Consider the following 9,147-nt stretch of genomic DNA (forward strand, 5'->3'; position numbering starts at 1 on the left):
TGCAAAGCAATAGGGATGGAACCGGCTCCTGGCTCCACTCAGGCTCAGACCTTCCACCCGCCGTAGATTCCTAGGACTCTGGGCAGCACAGGCTGCAGTCCAAGCCATACAGGTCTGCCTGGAACCCTGGGTACTTACATGGACAGTAAGCTCATGCTTCTGCAGCTTTACTGCTCTGGTACCTGAGCTAGCGAGATTAAAACTAACTTGGGTCCCTCCACACGAGCTGCCGTCACACCTAGCGACTGCCGCACAACTCTACCCCAAGCCTCTCAGTGCCTCGGTTCCCCCAGGGGTGCCCTACCTCCCAGGGGTGTGTGAGGATAAATACACTAGAGGGTGAGGTGCTAGAATAAGAAAAGACATGCCCCTCGCTTCCTGAACGGTTGAGCTCACTGCTCTAACAACACTTAAAAGAAAACCCCCTAAAGGTTCAAAGTTTTGTTTCCAATCAGAAAAGCCGCCCCTCTTCTTTGTCTCCTTGCAGTGAATAAGGTGCCCAACCAGCTATTTATAATAAACTAATCTGCACTGTTTAAAATTTTCATGAGGATGTTACAGGGATTGAATAGAAACCATCTATCACTTAAATTACATTTCTAACCAGGAAGATGTTGGACAGGTTGGGGGGGAGGAGACAACCCAAAATTCTCTATACATTTTTGTATCCATTTCATTTTATAGAGCTGAGATGTCATTAAATCCCCCCTCCTTCCCCAATCAGTCTTAGAATTAAGTCTTCTCTATTCTGGGTGTTCTCCACTCACCCCCCTTTTGGGGGTGAAAGAAGAGATCCAGACCAACCCAGGTTTTGCTACAGTTGAAGTGTTTGCCCACTGTGCAGCCTCTTATGTCTATTACAGTAGCACCTCGAGGCCCGAGATCGGGGCCCCATTGTGCGAGGTGCTATACATACACACAGTGAGAGACAATCCCTGCCCCAGAATACTTAATAGTGGTTTGTCATCTTTTAATTAAGTCCTCCTGCTTCAGGGCATAAACTAACCCGTAACTGATAGGAGTCAGGAAGAAATTGCTCCTATGTCAAGTTATACAATAATTATCCACTTTCAGGTTTCTTGTATCTTCCTCTGAAGATGGGGCTGGGCAATAATAGAGATAGGATAGTGGACTAGATGGACCATTGGTCTGATGCATTAGGGCAGTTCCTAGCTTCCTTTTTTAATATATGGCTACATCAGGCCTAAGGACGTTGGAAAGCAAAGCTCCGGCTTGTGTATCGTTCCACACCACATGTCGCTGGCCTCATTTGAGAGCTTGCAGAAAGCTATTTACAATGACAAAGCGACAGGGTAAACTGCACTAATGACAATCAAGTGCCTCATCTGGGGCTGTGGTTTGGGCACATGGCAGCTTCTCCAGGGCACTAGATCTATTTCTGCCGCCGGTGAGGGAGCCGACCCCGGGCAGGCTGGGTCTGATTTAATGTGTCCATTCAAAGCTCTTGGCTGGCTCAGTGGTCACGGGAGTGGTGGTTATGCCTACAGCTCCCATCCTCATTACACATCTGAGATTCATTTGCATAACATCTAATGAGTTCCCTGGGCCTTTTTGGTACTTGGGCAAAGTCCTGGTCCCTCTGAAGTCCGTGGGAGTTTTACCCTAGACCATCCATGGGGCCCAAGGTTTCACCTTTGGTCCTGTTAAGTCTGGGGTTTAGTTAAAATTGTTTGCAATCCCCCCCCGCTCCATTTACAATATTTTGTTTCCAGGGAAATGTAGTTTAAAAATCAAGTATTTCTACAGCTAGCCAGACATCTGAGCTCCTAGGAGCCTGAGCCAACACCTCAGCTGGTGGCAGTCAATGTAGCTCCCTTGTGCTCTGCTTCAAAAGGGATTTTTGTCCTACGCCCAGCACATCGGGGGAAGGGGCAGTTAAATACCCCACCCCTAAGCAGCAGCCTAGATCCCCTGTTTTGCTAAAGCTAGATAGAATCCAAACCTAAAAAAACGAGTGTCGAGTCCCCTCTGAAAGCAGACAAGCCCCAACCTGCAGCCCTGAACTGCCATAACTTTGGGCGGTGTCCGGCGTCTGAATCCTGATCTGATTTTACAAATTTTTCAGTTACCTTCATATTGGGCGGAACCAAAACTCAGGTCCAAATACCCTGTGGAGGAGCAACTCACCAGCCAGCACACCCGCTCCTGGCAGGGCATGGCACTGCAGTGTCTCCTCCTTTGGCAGTCCCAGGTGCTCCAGCCCAGCAGTGGTCTGCTTCTTCTTGTGACTCAGCCCTCTCACCGGATTACATAGTCCCATGCCTTGCAGGGTATCCAGATTCTAAACTAAATGCAAAGGAACAAACTCTTCCATCCCTCCTGAGCCCAATCCTAGCCACCCTTCTGGGCTCTGCAAAGTTCTTTCCCATTCTGCTATGAAATGCTACCTCCCTGGGGGTTTTCCCTGGAGGCCTGGCTCCAGCCAAGCCACTGACCCTCAAGGCTTCTTCCCTACAGGCCTTTCCCCAAGGCTGGCTTCTCAACTCCACCCTTCTCCCACAGTCACCTGCCTATGGCTTGGCCTTGTCTTAGGCCCACTTCAGGAACCGTTTTCACCCCTGCTGCCCTCTCCCTTCAGGGCAATCTCATGGTCTAAGGATGCTCCTGAAGGTTCTCCATAGCTGACCATCACCCAGGGTTTCTTCCCTGGAGGGCTGGGTCCTGCCTTTTAGCAGGACTCACTGCTGGAGCTTGCTGTAGTCCAGTTGCTTCTCCATCTCTCACCAGGCTCCACGCTCTACTGCCTAGAGAAAAAACGACTGAGTTCTTTCCCTCTGTCGCTGCATCCCTCCTTCTATGCTGGGCTTCCTCTCTTTATAATAAGCCCCCATCCTGGGATTCATCTTTAACTAGGCCTGGCTCAGCTTCCAGGTGCAATCGGGGGCACTTATTGAGCTCATCAGCTTCTGGAACCCTTTCAAGGCCAGTGTGTGCGGGAGCAGAGGGGGTGCATCAAAATCTGGATCTGAACAGAATGGTTTGAGCTCACTTCCAGTTTGTTCCCAGAATCCAGCCTCTGTGATCCTAGAGTGGCATCTACGTGCAATCAAACAAATTCTCCCACTTCTAGGTCCGAGGCCACCACTTATAGCCCATTCTCCAGGGGAAAAAGACTTCACCGAAGCCAGTGCTGGGGGAGCCTCATCCGTTTCAGAGGTTTGGGTAACTGCTCTCTGACGGGTTCCCATTCGAGTTGGAAATATCATGCAAACAGAATCTCATAGGCCATTGCCGCCACGCCTGACTAGAGCCGTCCAGTACAGTGGCGTGCAGTGCAGCTCTTGGGGTTTTAACAGGTAACTGGATTATTTTTTAAGAACCTCACAACAGGTCCAGGCTGAGTGGAGGAGTAACAAGTGACAGTTCAGGGTGGTTCTTATTTTAACCCAGATCCTGAATTGAAACTCTGCCTATTTCTAACACCTCAGACTAGCCAAGTTGTTTGAAAGGAGGTGTTATGAGTGAGAATGGAAAATTTAACTTTAAAGGCAGGGACTGCTTTTTGAGACTTCCGTCTGTCTAGTCGTTCAACCAGGCATCTGGGTGCATTGGTTCCAGTCCTCCCCCCTCCCCCACACACTGACTCTTCCATATAACCTTGGGCTAATCTCTTCACCTCCTTGGGTAAAAGGAGGCTAATACCCACTTCCTATTTTGGAAGACGTAATGAAATAATGCAGGGGATGTGCATTAAGAGCCTTTAATGGAAGGTTCAATATCAATGTAAGGAATTATTAAGATCACAGAGCAGTAGCTTAGATAACAAGCTGAAATTACTGTTTTATAAGGGCAAATGGCTGTGGAGGAAAAAAAGGAAAAGAAATTCAAACTAAGAAGCCTTGGTTATTCAGGGCGGCTTTTTACGTTTGTTTGTTTGAAAGAAATGCTTGGTTCAGAATCCATTTTTCTCCCTTAAAAATGCGCCCACCTGAAAACTCGCTCAACTCCCAGTAACCCCAGATTTCGACCATGTTAGGCTGGAGAGACACCCCGGGATGTTTTAGGGGCCCCGTTTGCCTGACCAACTGGATGCCTTTGGATGATGTTTTAGTCAAATACAAGTGATTGGGCTCAGTGCAGCAGGAACTGGATGAAATCCTATAGCCGGTGTTATGCGGGGGGTCAGAGCAGATGAACTAATTGCCCCTCCTGTCTTTGAGATCTAGGGATCAATTCCTTCTACCTTGCACCTGTGTGTCTCCTGACCTCTTTGCTACACCAAATCCAGGGACTCTGCCCCGTGTGACCCCTTTCCCATTGAGGGCCTGATGGGGAGGGAATTCCTAGGGCAGTAAAATTATTATTTAAATATTTGTAGAGCTGGTAGGAAAATGGGAAAACACTCATCAATTAGCCCAGCATGGGATTTTGTGTTGGAAAAAAGCCCAAACCTTTTGATATATAAGTTTTCAAATTCACAAAAACATTTCTCTTTGGATAGGGTCAAGTCCTGTTCCCTTTACTCCAGCTGAGTAGCACCTTATTACATGAGATGTCTTAGAGCCTTCACTTGAGAGGCAGGGTGAGCCAGTGGCAAGAGCACTAGCCTGGGAGACTGGCTCTGCCACTGATCTAGTATATTGAACTTGGTCAAGTTACTTTCCCTACAAGTCTTTATCTGTTTAGACTGTAAACTCTTCAGGGCAGGGCATGTCACCTACTATGGCCTTGCCAAACTTTATAATGTAAGATCTGAATTTAAACCAATACACTTACTTTGGTGCAAACCCCTGTCCTATTTTGGTCTAAGAGTGGCTTTTTCAGTTTAGTTTAAGTAGCCTGGAAACAGGTTTAAGTTCAATTGAAATAACGGTGTTTGCACAGGGCTTAGCACCAGTTTAACTACATTGGTTTCAAGACTGATTTAAATTAAGCCAGTGCAACTTTTTCATGTAGACAAGGCATGAGTGTCTGTACAATGCCTGGCATAATGGGGCTCTGAGCTCAGCTGGGACCTCCAGGCCCTAGTGAACACAGTGAGCAGATCAAAAATGTTTCTGTGAGTGATCTATGTAGCGATATGGTTCTACGCTCCTCTCCCTCGGTACAGGGGTGGGTAACATTGACTGCAATGTTCATTTCACTCTTCTTCATCTGCTCTCATCCTTCCTTTTCCTTCTTATCCCCATTCCAGGAACAGAGGGTGTAGTGATTTTTTTGTGGGTGCAAATGCCCTGGGAACGGTTTCTCCTCTTGGCTGGCTTTGTCGTCTTCTTCTGCACGGAAGTTCGGGTCCTGGTTCATTCCGTTTGACTCTGGCAAAGTTTTTTAATCTCCCAGTTGCCGCAGCTTTCTCCCCCTCCCCTGCTCTTCCAGGTCAATCACTGAGGTGAAGCAGACAGCCAGAGCAGGCTACGCAGGGCTGTGTCAACTATTATCTTAAGAAGTCAGGCGAGAGTCAAGGCCGCTTGGCATATGCATTTTAAATTGGCCTAAAAATTACTTGGCTACGGACTTAATGAAGTGTTAATGTATGAAAATCTCTCATTAAAAAGCAAAACGGTGGAGGCTTTTGATGGCTGGATGGCTGGACTCTGAACTGAGACCAATTAGATATGCAAAATTTTCTTGAGACCTCTGCTTCTCTGCCTGTCAAACAGCTTTGTTTCAAAGCTACCTTGCTTCTTTTCTGTTTTCTTAAAGGCACCCAGTTGAAGAGCGAGCGCCATGGATAATTCAGACTTTTGCTTTTGTGCCGCGCATTGTCGCCCATCGCTTCAAAAACAGCCTTGGGTTTTGTTTGTGGCTTTTTGTTTTTAGCTTTGGATGTAAATTGGGGTCTCTTTAGTCTTGGAGGTGACCTGCAAAGGAAAACAAATAATTGGATTTATGCCATTTTGGGTTCCTCGTGCAGGATAAAGGCAGCTTGAAATGTTTGGTTAATTTCTTTCTGCTTGGATTTTTAACATTATAGTTTATACCAGCCGGCCAGGTAGTCTCAGGCATCAGAGCAGCACAGAGGGGCAACTGATCTAAAAGAAGGATAGCTCAGCAGTTAGGGTACGAAGTCTAGGCACTGGAAGAGCGGTGTTCAATTCTCTGCTTTGCTACAGACTTACAGTGTGACTTTGGGTGAGTCACTTGTCCCCTCGCTGATAATAGCGCTGCCCTAACACACAGCGGTCTGGGGAAGAGAAATATGGTCCAGATTGTGTGGCGCTCGGATACTTTGGTCACAGGGGCCATGTAAGTCTCTGAAGTAGAGGAGGAAATTTGCACACCAGGCCCAGGTGCATCCTGGCTCTGATACTCACCCAGAGCTCATGTCACCAGCGGATACCTCCACCCCCGCTGAGGTGGGAGCTTTGAGGATGAAGGACCATGATGCTGGTGCTCCCGCTGAGCCCATCATGACCAATGACCTCACTCGCAGCCACAAAACCTCTAGCGTCCAACCTGGAGGGAGATCCCCCCCACACCCCAGCTCTGCGGTCTCAGCCACACAGGGCTCATTTCATGTTAATGGAAGGGTGGCAGTTGCAGGTGGAATATGAAATGGCCCTGTCTTGTCTCCCGCCACCCCCCACCCCTTGTGAATAATTTTTCCCCACCATCCCTGATCGAAAATGAAAGGGAAAGTGCTATTGTTCAGCGTGTTTTTACGATCTGTTGCCCAGGGAGGAAAATGGCCCATTTACTTTTAGGAGCCATAATAAAACACACTCTGAAATCCTCCCTCATCAATATTCAAGCTGCTTAGGCCACTGGTGTTAGCTGCACAGCTGCGGGTAATTGAAGCTACGGCACTCCACAGGGGACTCCGTCCACTTCTGCTAGTGGCTTGTGAGGACCTGCCTGGAGCTTTTCTCTACAGCTGTCTCCTCCTCGTCCTCCTTCCAGTCAGGGGGAGAGAACCACAGCCTAGGGCACAAGCAGCAAACACATGTGATAAACAATGGAGGCATCAGGCGATGTAAATGACACTAAAGAGGTAGAGGATATAAGGCTGGGAAATAAAATAATGATACTTCTCCAGCATGCTTCACCAGCGAGGCGCTTTGCAAACGTCGTTATGCGTATTACTCCTTGTATTACACTTGCCCTCCAGAGCCAGAGCCCGGCCCTGTTACGCTAAGTGAAGTACCCCCAAAGAATAAGAAAGTGGCTCAGCCCTGAAGAGCATCCACTCTAAGGCATGTCTACACTACAAAATTAACCTGACCTAACTGATGTCAGAGTACATCGCTTGTGGATGTCTACCCTTTGCTCCTTGGGTTGGCCGTGCACATCCTCACCAGGAGCACTTGCACCGATTGAATTGTTGTCACTGGGGGGGCATTGTCGGGTGGCTTCTGAGAGACAGCAACAGTCGATGTAAGCAACATAGTGTCTACATTGACACTGCTTCAACCTCACTACAGCGACATTGACTCTACACCTCTTGTGGAGGTGGAGTTATTAAGTCGGTGTAGCAGTTGAGTTACATGGGTGGGAGCAAAATTTTAGTGCGGACACTTACATAGTTAGGTCAACCTAAGCTGCCTTGCATCAACCTAGCTCTGTAGAGTAGACCAGGCCTATTATCCCCATTTTACAGATGGGGAAGCCGAGGCAGAGAGGTTGAGACTAAGCTTTTCAAACGGGATTAGTGATTTCAGGTACCCAACTTGAGATCAAGTGGCCTGAAATCAGAGGGTGGGACTTCAGCTGGGCACCCAAAATCACTAGCCACGTTTAAAAATCTTGGCTTGACTTGCCCAAGATCACAGTGGCAAAGCCAGGAAACGAAGTCAGATTTCCTGAGTCCCAAGCTAGTCCATTAACTACAAAATCATAATCATAGAAATCAGAAATGTAGGACTGGAAGTGACCCCGAGAGGCCATCTATTCCCGCCCCCTGCACCGAGGCAGGACTAAGTATTACCTAAACCAGTGATTCTCAACAGGTTTACCATTGTGGGCCGCATCCAATACTACCTGTACGGCCCTGAGGATTTCACATGGGCCGCAGCTCTGTGCTGATTGGGCTGCAAGTGGCCCATGGGCTGCAGGTTGAGAACCACGGATCTAAACCATCCCTGACAGGTGTTTGTCTAACCTGTTCTTCAAAATCTCCAATGACGGAGATTACACAACCACCTTAGGTAATTTGTTCCAGTGCTTACCTACCCTGACAGTCGGGAAGCTTTTCCTAATGTCTAACCTAAATCTCCCTTGCTGCAGTTGAAGCCCATTGCTTCTTGCCCTGTCTTCAGACCCCTCTCTCTTCCCCTGTTGGGTAGGCCGACGTTACGATCCCCTTTTTGACTCTCACACAATGACTCTGTGGCAGAGCTGGGAATAGAACCGAGGAGACTGAGGGTGACACCTGGTCCCATTGAAGTCGATGGCAAAACGCCCACTGACTCCAACCGGGCCAGGATTTCCCCCTCACTGTGCTCCGGCCATACGAGCCTGCTGCCAAATAACTCAGTGAAGTAATGTCCATCTCCACCTGGAGCCCAGCAAGGAACAGCTACTGAATGAGCCACTAATACTGAATGAACAGAAGGTGTATTTATCTGCGGTGGGCTAGCACTGTGACGCTTGGATCCCGATTCGGGTCTGGCCCCAAACGTTCCTCAGATTCGACGGCGAATGGATTCCATGGTTCTGGATCAGGGGCATTTCAAAGAGAAGCCGGGTTTGCGACAGTTTGGATCTGGCTCTGAATCGGATCCCTTGTGGAGCTGCAGCACGGCAGTAAAAGTGGGCTGGGCAGAAGAGGTCTGAGGGGAGCTCAGGGCTGGACTCAGGGGCTTTGCAGGAATCCAGTTCTGTCTATCTCTGGCAATTATGAAGCACCCATCATCACAGCATCAAGACAGTAATACTGCCTGGAATAACAGCCGGGTGGAGTGATTGGTGCACTGGCAAGATAATGCAAGGGAAGCTTGCACAGCATCTACTCACAACACTCCTGTTGCTGCAGAACAGTGCATTAGTCCCTCAGTTTCCTGAGCTTGAAATTCACCCAGAGAATAGTTAAAAGGAAGCCACCGTATCCGGGGACTGCACAGACCTGTGAATTCAGCTGCCAAGCCGGCGCAGGTACGGAGGCAAGCAGCATATCGAAGGCTGTGGGAGAGTTGGCAGGGCTTCTGGGAAGTGAGCGCAAGTTCCAGCCCCGGAGGAATCGGAGCTGGG

Source organism: Malaclemys terrapin, chromosome 22 (assembly GCF_027887155.1).
Source record: "Malaclemys terrapin pileata isolate rMalTer1 chromosome 22, rMalTer1.hap1, whole genome shotgun sequence".
NCBI classification, from domain to species: domain Eukaryota; kingdom Metazoa; phylum Chordata; order Testudines; family Emydidae; genus Malaclemys; species Malaclemys terrapin.